Raw genomic sequence first — 12,618 nt, forward strand, 5'->3', positions numbered from 1 at the left:
TTAGCATGGAATTCTGCTTTGCAAAAAGGGATAATAATGCACTTTTTAGCGATTAGTTTTAAACCATGGCATTGGCACCAGTCATTTGTCTATGCTAGCCCCTCCTGTAATATGTTAACATCGTTGAGAGACTCAGCGCACCCAATTTGCAATCATTAGTGAACTTGGTAAACCAAAGACCATCTACTTTAGCCTGGACATCCAAGAAATAGATTTCAAACGGTTAAGGGCCCAGCACAGATCCTTGTGGTACACCACTGGTGATGGCTCTACTGGCAAAGGTGGAGTCACCAACTTTGACAGTATATGTTCGGTTGGTGAGCCATTTGGATCTCATCTAGCAATGTAAGGGTTAATCCCCAGCTGGGAGAGTTTCTCAATAATAACCAAGTGGAGGATTGTGTCAAAAACCTGGGCTAGGTCAAGATAGGCAGAATGCACTGTCTTACCTTCATCCAGGGCTTTGGTGACTTTCTCAAAGAAGTTTCTAGGTTCAGTAAGCATGATCTACCCTTAATGGACCAAACTAGGTTGGGTCTAAAGTTTGAAGGTCACCTATGTCCTTGTTGATAAGGTCCATGATGATTCTTTCCATGGCCTTGCAGATGAGGCTATTGAGACTTGTCAGTTTATAGTTCTCAGGGTCGGTTGAAGGTCCCACATTGTGCAGTGGTATCACTGTTGCTGTTCTCCACTCTACTAGAACAAAGCCAGTTCTCAGGCTGTGGTTAAAGAGAATGCCAAGTGGGTCCACTATGTCCTGTTTTAGATTGCTTAATAATCAACCCAGGATGTTATCCGGTCCCATTGAGGCTATGTTTTTGGCTTTGGAGAGCACAGATATGACCTGATCTTTAGATATACTAGGCAGAATACTGGTGTCAGGCATGTTTTGAGGTATGGTTGGTAGGGGCAGGGGGGTGAGGTTTGTGCCAAATCTGTCAGCTAGCAGGTTGCCAATTTCCCCCAATATAGTATGAGTAGTGCCATCTACTACCAGTATGGCACATAGCTGGGTATTCCCTTTTAGATTTTGAATGTAGTTAAATAATGCCTTATGCATATCCTTAGCCCAGGATGCTATTTTACCTTTGTAATTAGTTTTATAGGGCTTTACAAGATTTCTGATTTGCTTGTTCAAACTGTGGATGGAATTCTTCCTCTTCTGAGTCAGTTCCCTCTTGTTTTTAGACATCAGTTACTTCCTTTTGTTATATAATCCATTTATACTTGAGGTCCACCAGGGTGACTTATTTTTTGGGAGGACCTGATTTTAATCTGACCAGGCACAGTTGAGTCTATACAGTTGCTTAAGTGTTTATCCAGGGCATTTGTTTACCCCTCTGCATAGGAATCATTGTTGTCTGTGATTGTGAGGGGTATAAAACTTTTTATACCACCATTTAGTAGGCTGTAGTTTCCTTTGGAAAAGTTTTTTAGTTTTTTTTTTTGCTCCTGTGGTGGTGACAGGTTTAATAGTTACTCCGAATGAGATTGATTTATGGTCCAACCTTACCAGGGAGGGCATCACACAGGGGGGAGTGCAGTGACCCTCCCATGTTGTTGAGTACTGTGTCTAGGACATTTGAACCCCTTGATGGGGTGAAGACTATCTGTTCCAGAACAATTGCATTGACAAAGTCATGGAACATCTGGGTGAGTATGTTCATGTTCATATATGTCACCCAGTCAATGGAAGGATAGTTAAAATCTCCCAAGACTAATGTGTTGTGCTGCATGGTGAGTGACTCCAGTAAGTCCAAGTAAGCGGTGTGCATTTCTTGGTTTATGGTGGGGGACCTATAGCGAGCAATGACGTGCTAGGGTATTTTGCCTGTAGTTAATTGGACAGGGAGTAGTTCAAGACAGTCATGCTGTTTGACCAGTCTCGAGGTGTACTTGGCTTTAATGAAGATGGATACACTTCCACCATTGGTTCTTTCTTGTTCATTTTGAGGTCTGAACTTGTGGAAGGTGTTGTAGGCTTGCATGGCTGTGGTGGTCTCCACTGCCTTGAACCATGTATCAGTGACCGCACAGATGTCATCATCTTCCAAGGTGAGGAGTGCTTCCAGGAAGTACAGTTTTATATTTAGTTTCAATTTTAGACTCCTAGCATTAAGCAGCAGCACCTTGAATTTGTCTTGAGTGGATTTTGTTATGTTGGAAATTTTGTTGTTTTGACCTTGCCTAAAAAAAGGCACTATGGGGGAGGCAAGTGCCTTTGCCAGTATCCAAAAGCCTATAGGAGACAGGTGCAGACCATCTCTGGCAAAGCAGCATGGCCTGTCAACCATGTCTTCCATGGATCCTCCTGGACTGACACCACAAGCTAAGCTAATTGTTGAAGTCAATCATTTTTTGTTTATATTGTGGCATCATCATGGGTGAAGATAGAATGCTGCGTAGGGCTAGAGTCATACCTCCCTGGGACACATAATCTGAGAGTTCAGTCATGTCTCTCTTCATATAGTGTAGAGAGGTACATCTCAAGTCATTCACCCAAACATGCACTTTGACAGAGTCATGGACCCAACCCAGTTTGGTTTCATCAAGGGCAGATCATGCCTACTCAACCTGGTGGACTTCTTTGAGAAGGTCACCAAAGCAATGGATGAGGGCAAAATCATTCACACTACTTACCTTGACCTGGGCAAGGCATTTGACACAATACCCCACTCGGGCATTGTTGACAAACTCAAGAGATTAGGTACAAACCCTTATGTCACCCGGTGGATAGCCAACTGGCTCATAGACAGGACCCCAGAAGTTAGAATTGGGGAGTTCACCTCTACAAAGAGGCCAGTCACAAGTAGAGTCCCTCAGGAATCAGTACTTGGACAACTCCTTTTTGGCATTTACTTCTCAGAAGTCAAGGCCAATGTCATTGGTCTCTGGCTGACTAAATTTGCAGATGATTGCAAATTAGGAGCTGTCATTGAATCTCACACTGACACAAATGTTCTCCAGGAGGGGCTGACACAGACAAAAAACTAGTGTCAGAGCCATGGACTAAAACTAAATGCCAAGAAATGCATAATAGTATCCTTTGGGAAGACATCCATTCCTGGTAACTATCATATTGACAACACACACCTTAGAGCTGACCCAGTAGTCAGGGACTGAGGGACACACATTGATAGTAATCTAGCCTTTCATCATCACATGTCTATAGTGGTGAGGAAATCATTATATGTTGTGCAACTTATAAATAAAGGTATGGCATCAAAGTCCAAGGAAGTCATTGTTCCACTGTATTCGGCATTAATCAGACCTATTAATGAGTATAATGCACCCTTTGGTATGTACCTAACTAGGCATATCCAACAACTGGAATGTCCACAGAGGTTCTTCACTAAAAGAATACAGTGTATAAGTAATATCTCCTTTGCAGACCTCTCAAGGTCCTATCCCTGTATTCTGTCACCTACAGGCGTTTGAGGGGAGATCTATGTCTGACATACAGAGCATTGTCAGATCCCACTCTGATGGACCTCCTGCATTTCCACAAAACAGTAGCAGAATTACCTGTTCTAAAGACTTAAACCTTGCCTGTGATATAATTAGGACCTGCTGGAGAAATAGGAATGTATCCCAGAGACTTCTCTGTCTATGGAACAGGCTCCCCATCCTTGTGAAGCAGAGTTCCTCCCTAACCCAATTTAAGTGCAATTTGGACAATTGGATGGGAAATCAGAAATTCATCCCTGGTTTGGCACCTACGTCTCTAATGCAAACAGGTAACCTGTAAATGGTTCATCTCGCAGACCCATGCTTACACTTATCAAGGGTATCAGAACTTGTCAGAGATTTGCGATGCATTACAGCACAACCACACAAAAATTACAGAACCAACTGATATTGCCAACATCCTGGCAGATAGGTTCAGTGCTAACTTTACCCCCCTCTCACCCCCTAAAGGGCCCATATCTATACAGGAAGAATGCAGAGGCCCTGTAGTCACAACTATGCAGGTAAAAGCTGCACACTCTGAAGCCAAAAACACAGCATCCATTGGACCGGACAACATCCCAGGCTGTGTTTTACACGAACTTCTGAACGAACTGGCTCCTCACCTAAGCTCAATGTTCAGTCATAGCCTCATGTCAGGCTTTGTGCCCACTGAATAGCACACAACATCAGTTATCCCATTCCACAAAGGGGGAGCCACCACTGATCCTGGAAACTATTGCCCTATTAGCTTGATGAGCCTGGTCTGTAAGGCCATGGAATGTATCATCATGGAACTCATAAACAAAGACATTGGTAACCTCCAAACTCTGGACCCCACCCAGTTCAGGTTTGTGAAAGGCAGATCATGCTTCCTGAACCTGATCAACTTCTTTGAGGCAGTCACCAAAGTCATAGACAAGGGTAAGGTGGTTCACACAGCCTATCTTGACCTCGCCAAGGCTTTCAACACCATCTCCCTTTCTGGAATTATAGCTAAACTCACTAAACCAGGTATAAATCCCTGCGTCACAAGATGGGTTGCCAACTGGCTCACTGATAGAACCCACACTGTAAAAGTTGCATACTCCAAATCTGACTTCAAACCAGCGACAAGTGGAGTACCACAGGGTTCATTCTTAGGACCTCTCCTGTTCGGTATCTACTTCTCTAAAGTACAGGCTAACACAAAAGACTTTTGGCTAACAAATTTCGCAGATGACTGCAAACTAGGAGCCATAGTCAAATCTCTGAATGATGTTGACATCCTACAGAAGGGCCTCACTGAGACAGATGCCTGGTGTCAGAGCCATGGCCTCAAGCTTAATGCCAAAAAGTGCATTGTCATCCCCTTTGGTAAAAACTCTGTACCCATGAACTACCACATAGGCCGCAGTCTACTTAACGCTGAATGTGTGATAAAAGACCTTGGGACCCAGGTGGACAGTAGTCTCTCCTTTGATAATCACATCACCACAGTAGTCAGGAAATCCTTCTATGTGGTGCACCTCATCACAAAAGAGTTCTCAACCAGGAAAAAAAGAGGTCATTGTTCCCATCTACTTGACACTCATTAGACACATTAGAGTACAATGCCCCTTTTGGTATGTACCTCATAAGACATTTGCAGCAGCTGGAAAGGCCACAGAAGTACCTCACAAAGAGGATTACTGGCCTCAAACAGATGCCCTAAATTGAGCGCCTCAAAAAACTATAGCTTTACTCCGTAGCATATCACCTACTCCGAGGTGATCTCTGCCTAACATATAAAGCTATGTCAAACCCAGAGCTGTTGGTCATGCTACACCTAAAGAAACCCAATCCCTCTGAGCTACACACTCTAGGGACCTAAACCTTGTCACCCCATAAAAGAGGAAATGCTGGAGGCATAGATTCCTGTCCCAGAGACTTCCCATACTCTGGAACAAGCTACCCATCTATGTCAAACAAAGTTCCTCATTAGCACTCTTCAAGAAAAATCTTGATGAGTGGATAGGAAATAGCAAATACACCCTGGGGATGACTTCTGTGGCTCTGCTCGACAGGGGCACAGGAAAATAACTTTCTTGGGTGGCGTAAGCCAGGGAACCTTGTTTGCTTGGCTTACTTAGGCCCTTGGGCCAATAGCCTAGTACCTACCTATGAACCTATGAACCTATGGCTAGGCTTAAAAAGGCCCTTGTGGTCATTAGCCTAGTAAACACTTATGAAGCTATGAATGGTATTTGTTGTTGAGTGACTTGAGTGCATGTGTGATTTGATGGATCCTGACACCTGACAGGCAACTGACCATATTTTGTCCTTGTCCAGCCTGGTGACAGGGGACATCTGTGTGTCTCATTATGGAGTCACCTATGACCAAGACATTAGGTTTTGAGGTGTTTTGTCTTAGGAGCTTATTTGCTGATACACTGTATATGTGTTATTATGTGTAGTGGCTTCTATTTGCATAGCAGTGTGTGCAAGTGGTTTACATTTGGAAGGTCTCTGATCTTTCGGTAGGCTTCTAGTGAGTACCTCCTCATATGTGGGCTTATGTGTCATGATCTCATTTTATGTGAGAGGTGAAGTGTGGTCCGGTTTGTTGTTACATGGAATAATTGATTCCAATATCATAGTGTAATTACATCTGTCACATAGGGTATTTCTTTATTTTAGGAGTATATGGTTGTCAGTATACATGAGGCAATTATTGCATTGCCTCAAGATTCCCATGTCAATCAGGCTGGTTGGTGAAATGATGGGAAACTGCCCATCCATTATAGTAGGTTTTTACCATATGTTCTATTAGAGAAGGGACTGGGCTATTTTGACTAGTTTTGTGTTAGGACTATCAAAGGTGCTTGTTTATTTATTTATATTTATTTATTTATTTATTTCAGTTTGATGACCGGGGAGGTCTACTAGGCTCAGAAGCCCGTTTTCAGTGGAGGCCCGGGGAGAAAAGCTCTACATACAAAGACAACAGAACAGTAAAGAGACTATTTTGAGTTAAAATCATAAAGCAACTATTACAGTAAAACATAACAGATACAAATTAATACTTAAGGATACAAATTTGAGGATACAATTACAATGACATACTAAATCAGTGACATCATGAGGTAAATAGTAATATAGTAAGTGAGTCTTAAATGACATAAGAGTGTTACATAGGTAGGAGGGTAGCAGGTTAGGTTTGGAGAGTGCAGTTGCACTTCCTGTTATGGAGCAAGTAGGAATGGAGTTGGATTTTGAAGTTGTTAAAGTTATTGGTGGTTTTTAAGAAGGGGGGGGGATTCCATTTTTTGGCTAGGGAAAAGGACAAGAGGTGCTGTCCTGCAGGATGCTTTGGTTTGTAGACAGTGATGAGGTTTTGCTGAGCAGATCTGACTGGCCTGCTAGGGGTGTATGGCTGTAGGATATTGGATAGTACTGGACATTTAGAAGGGTTAAATAAAAGCCTATGGGCAGTGGTAAGTTGGTGGTAGTCTAGAAGGTCGGGAAATTCTAGCCAGTTCAGTGAGTGGAGGGTGGAACAATGATGGGAGGTATGTTTCGCATTAATGGCGAATTTAGAAATTTTGTTATAGCAACATTCCATTTTGGTGGTGGTAGAGGTGAATAAGTTAGTAAGTAGAGGGGCACCATACATAAGTGAGGGAAGAAGATAGGTCATGGTGAGGGTCTGTCTAGTAGAATGGGAGAGATAGTGGATATTTCTATATAGCAGACCAAGTTTTTGATGAGTTTATTTGATGTTTAGTTGAATATGGGTGTCAAATTTGAGGTATTCATCTATGGTAACCCTGAGTAGTTTGGCATGGGGAACAATTTATATGATTGAGTTGTTTTGGCTTCTAATTTGGAAAGAGCTTTTGTCCAAGGTGGGGGATTTAGAGGGGAGGAAGAGTAGTATTTTAGATTTGTTAGCGTTTAGAGATAGGTGGTTTTGAAGCATCCAATTCTCAATGGTCGAGAAGGCGGTTTGAGTGAGGGATTGGAGTTCAGGGAGGTTAGGGGTGCAGCAGATTACTGTGGAGTCGTCGGCGTATTGTACAATTTTAGTATTTGGAATAGCAGAATAGAAATTGTTAACAGAGATATTAAATAGCATGGGGCCAAGAATGGAACCTTGTGGAACTCCTGTAGGGGTAGGAAGGAAGTTTGAGGTGCCTTTCTTCCATTTTACAGCTTGGGATCTGTAAGTTAGGTAACTAGAGAACCAGGATAGGGTATTGTAAGGGAGGTTGAGGTTAGCTAGGTGGCTGAGGAGATGAGTATGGGAGGTAGTATCGAACGCATTGGAGAGATCTAGAAGAACTGTAGAAACTATGTTACCAGAGTCACGGGCATGATTGACTATATCTAGGAAGGAGAGAAGGGCAGTTATAGTGCTGTGGCCAGGACAGAAGCCATGTTGGGTGTGGGCAATGAGGTGGTTTCTGGTTAGGTAGGGCATTAGCTGGGAATGAATGCATTTTTCCATAATTTTTGATATTGGGGATAGAATGGCTATGGGATGGAAGTTTGAGGTGTTATTATTTTTACTCCCTTTATGGAGGGGATGTATGAAGGTGGCACGCCACAGCTTGGGGACATAAGATTCCTGTATGGATCTGCTAATTAGGATGCTAATGGGGAGGGCGATTCCGTCTGCAGCAGTTTGTAAGAATTTGGATGGAATGTTATCTGGGGCATAAGAGCATGGTTATAGTTTGGTGAGCAACTTTTTTATGTAATAGGTAGAAACTGGTTTAAGTTCAAAAGTGGGGGGAGAGTTGGGTTTAGGGACTGGGAAAGAGTGAGTAAACTGTGTGGATGGGTTGTTTGGGAAGGACTTAGTAAGTTGAGCTATGGAATTGGTGAAGAAGGAGTTGAAGAGAGTGGCAATTTCAGTATCAGACTTGGTGCTATCAGGATAAGGATTGCTTTTTGTGCCTAGGTTGAGAAGAGAGTTAATGGAATTCCAGAATTGTTTGGGGTTTTTGGAATGTTTGACTTGGAGTTTCATATAGAAGGATTGCTTATCTTTGATTATATGTCTTTTAGTAAGGTTACAGAGTTGCTTGTATTGAACAAGGGTTTCTGGGTTTTTGTTGCACTGAGAAAGTTTCCAGGATCTATCTCACTGTTGCATGAGTTTTTTTGGTTTCTTTGGTTAACCATGGAGCGGAGTTAGCTTTAATTCTTATAGTTCGTGGTGGAACTTGGGAATTAAGAATGTTTAGGAAGGTAGAATTAAAGTAATTGATGGCACAGTCAAGTGGGAGGGTTTTTAATATGTTCCAATCAGTTTGCTTGAGGGAATTAGAGAGGGTAGTAGGGTTAAAATTTGATAGGTTATGTGTGTGTATATATTGGTACTGGAGGGGAGGGGAAAGGGTTGCTCGGTTGATATAGGAAGGTAGGTGATCATTAAAGGAGTCAGGGAGGATGCCTGAATTAGTAATGTTGTTAGGGTGTGTGGCTAGGATCCAGTCCAGAGTAGAACCTGGAGGGTTATTTTTGTTGGGTCTTGTGATGGAGGTAGTGAGTTGAGTGAATATGAAGAGATTGAAAGATATAGCAGGATTCTGGTTGTTAATTTTGTTCCAATCTATATTGACATCTCCAAGAATATAGGTCTCAAGATTAAAATTAGTTGAGGCCCATTGGAGGATGTCCTCAAGATTAGGGGTATTGTTACCTGGGGGAATATAAAGGGATATCAGACAAATCTTTTTGTGATTGTTTATTTGTAATAACCCTATTACTAGTTCTGCATTGTTGAACTGAGGAATGGAGTCTGGGTATGGAATAATGGGTTGAAGATTAGAAAATACTAAGGCTACTCCTCCACCTTTCTTATTTAGGCGGTCATATCTAAGGGCTTAAAAGCCAGGGGGTAAAATTTCTGAGTCAGAGATGGAGGGTTTAAGCCAGGTCTCAGAGATGGCTACAATATCAGGTAGGTTCTGATGTAGCCAGGCATGGAAGATTGTTGTTTTATTTTTTTAGACTCTGGGCATTGAGAGTAACTATGTTTAAGCTTTTGAGGCTGGGGCATTGGTAGTTAAATGAGAAGTATGGTTGGTAGAGGTACTAGGTCCTGGGTTGTGGGGTACATCACCTGCAAGTAATAGTTGGATAAAGAAATGAGGTAGTAGGGAATTAGGTTTGCCTTTTGACAGGTGATGATGGCAGGTAGGAGGTTTGTAGATGGTATGTTTTGTTATAGTGGGTAAAACCTTAGGTTTAAAATAGTGGAGAATGTTAGGTTGTACTAATGTTGAAGATATGATATGGAAGTGAGGTGAGGGGGATGTGAGAAGGGGGTTGGGAGAGGTGGAGTGGAACAGAGATTTGTGGGGAGGAGAAGAGGAAGTATAGGAAATGGTATGGTATAGTGGAATTAGAATTAATAGTGTGAGGAAGGAGGTTTGATAGGTTTGCAGAGACAGAGAGTGCATTATGTGGGAGGGGATAAGAAAGTAATATAGAGTGATATGAGAGGTATAGTGAAGGTAGGATGTAGGGGAGAATGAGGAAAGAGAGGAGGGTTGAGTTTAGTATGTGTGAGGGGAGAGTTTAATAATTAATGGGTGGAGAGGAGGAGGGGTAGGGTGAGGAGGCCTGTGATTGGGTAGTTGGGAAGGGGTGGTGACTACTGGGTGAAATAAATGGAGCACTGGGGGTGGGTGAGATTTGGGGGTAGGGTAGGGGATCGGAGTGAGCCCAAAGGGCGAACGGAGTGGGTTGAGACAAGTGAGTGAAGCAGCTCTAGAAGAAGAATCAGTGAAATGCTGATTGCTCAGGTAAGGTACAGAATGGGTAAGTATAGAGTGAGTAGAAGAAAAATGGTATAGTTCAGAGGGGAGAGTAGTGTTAACTCAAAACCAGAGGTGTGTAGGAGAGTGAGAGGAGCGAAGTATGATAAGTGGAGGTAAAGTGGAGGTGACTATTAGGATAACAGGATGGACTAGTGGGCGGGGCTGGCTTAGAGTGCCACCTAGTGGACAAGGAGAGTCACTACTGCAGGAGTAATTTCTGGGAAAGGCTGGTCATGGAATAAGTACAGTTATAGTTCAGCTAAAGGAGGAAGCAAAAGAGAGACCGAGCATCTTTGAACTAACTACAGGGTTCTGAGGGAGGGGGGCTACGGCTGCTGACAGTCCTGGCTGGAGGTGTACAGTTTACAAGCTTTAGGAATTATACAATTGTAGTTGTTGGCTTATCTGCCAGTGTTAAAAAAACACATACTTTCTTCCTTTCAAGGAAGAGCGCAGGGACTAGATTACAGGGTGATGAGACAGCAGGTAGCTTGGGATGGGTCCTTGGTTTCCAGGTGATCAGATTCCTAGCTTCAAGTGGAGGGAAAGCAGGCTGGAGAGTGTCTTCCGTTCAAGGAAGAGTGCAGGGACTAGATTACAGGGTGATGAGACAGCAGGTAATTTGGGACGGGTCCTTGGTTTCCAGGCAATCAGATTCCTAGCTTCAAGTGGAGGGAAAGCAGGCTGGAGAGTTTCTTCCTTTCAAGGAGGAGCACAGGGACTAGATTACAGGGTGATGAGACAGCAGGTAGTTTGGGACGGGTCCTTGGTTTCCATGCGATCAGATTCCTAGCTTCAAGTGGTGGGAAAGCAGGCTGGAGAGTTTCTTCCTTTCATGGAAAAGCACAGGGACTAGATTACAGGGTGATGAGACAGCAGGTAGTTTGGGATGAGTCCTTGGTTTCCAGGCGATCAGATTCCTAGCTTCAAGTGGAGGGAAAGCAGGCTGGAGAGTTTCTTCCTTTCAGGGAAGAGCGCAGGGACTAGATTACAGGGTGATGAGACAGCAGGTAGTTTGGTATGGGTCCTTGGTTTCCAGGTGATCATATTCCTAGCTTCAAGTGGAGGGAAAGCAGGCTGGAGAGTTTCTTGACATAGATGGGTAGCTTGTTCTATTGAAGGCTATGTATGATAAGTGTGGCAATGCTGCTCAGTGCACCAGTAGTGTAGTAAGTAAGGAAGATTGGGAGGGCTCCACTTACAGATGTCTAGGGAAAAATTGAGTTTCAAGGTGTTTGCGTTTATACAGGACAATCCTAACCCCGATTGTATGGTGCACTGCAGCGTGCAAACACGAGGCTTAAATGCAAGCAAAAGTAAGACACTTTTAAGCTAATCTACCAATAGGAAAGCACACAATGAACCTTCCTTCATCAATGCCCAACTCAGACAAGGCTGGATCCACACTCTTCTGCTACAAGGGTGCAGGGGAGCCCTTATTAATGTAGGATGGCTAGTTTAGTGCTCAAGTGTACCACTAACAGGCTAGATTCAGCAGGTTTCAACCTAGTCTATGCTATCTAGGTATCAGACTAGTGCTAATCAAATATAGAGAAGTGAAAAAATGCTTAGAGCCCTTTTATGTGCTTCCCAGTTCAGATAGACCAGTTAAACACCTACTGCCACCAAATGAACAATCCCGGTCCTCCCAATGCAAATGCACAGTAAAAAGGAGAGTCCAGAATGAAATGCTACCACAAACAAACTCAGTATGAAATGCTGCCACAAACAAACTAAAAGATATAGATACAGCAGTGTACTTTAAACAGCTTATAAAAGTATGGTTATTCAATAAAAGTACATTTTTTGAATAAATGAGCCAAGAGGTACTTAACTGTATAACATTTATAAAGGCACTAGACACTAAAAAAGAAGATAAGCCCTCCAGCCAATAAAAGTACATTCAGAAATCTCAAGTGTTTCCTCAACCTCAACAGACCAGGCTTCCTCACAGTGCACTAGATGAAAATGCCACTGACCTCTTTTGTGTAAAAAACAATTGTTTTCTAGAGTGTAAAAATACAGTACTTTATCCAACAGCTAGCTAGATCAAGTAGAACAGACAACGGGAGGCAAAATATACTTTTACAATATAATCACAAGGACAGGCAAATAAATAATTCAGGATATAAACAGTAGTGTAGAAAGGGAGGAGCTTATTAAGCTCAATTTACAGTAGGGGTGGGCAGCTTAAAGTCACCAGGTTTAAAAAGCACATTAACAAATGGGAGGGTGAGTAAGAAACACAGCAGGGAATCACCAGCAGTGCTTTAGTTTATGAAGGCTTCAAATCTTTTCAGACAAAGGCAGAGACCCAGAATTTTACAGAGTATTTAAGTATCACTCAAGAGACAATTTAACCAATGAAAAAAAACAT

This window comes from Protopterus annectens, chromosome 9.part0, assembly GCF_019279795.1.
Source record: "Protopterus annectens isolate FY-2018-M chromosome 9.part0, PAN1.0, whole genome shotgun sequence".
Lineage (NCBI taxonomy): Eukaryota > Metazoa > Chordata > Ceratodontiformes > Protopteridae > Protopterus > Protopterus annectens.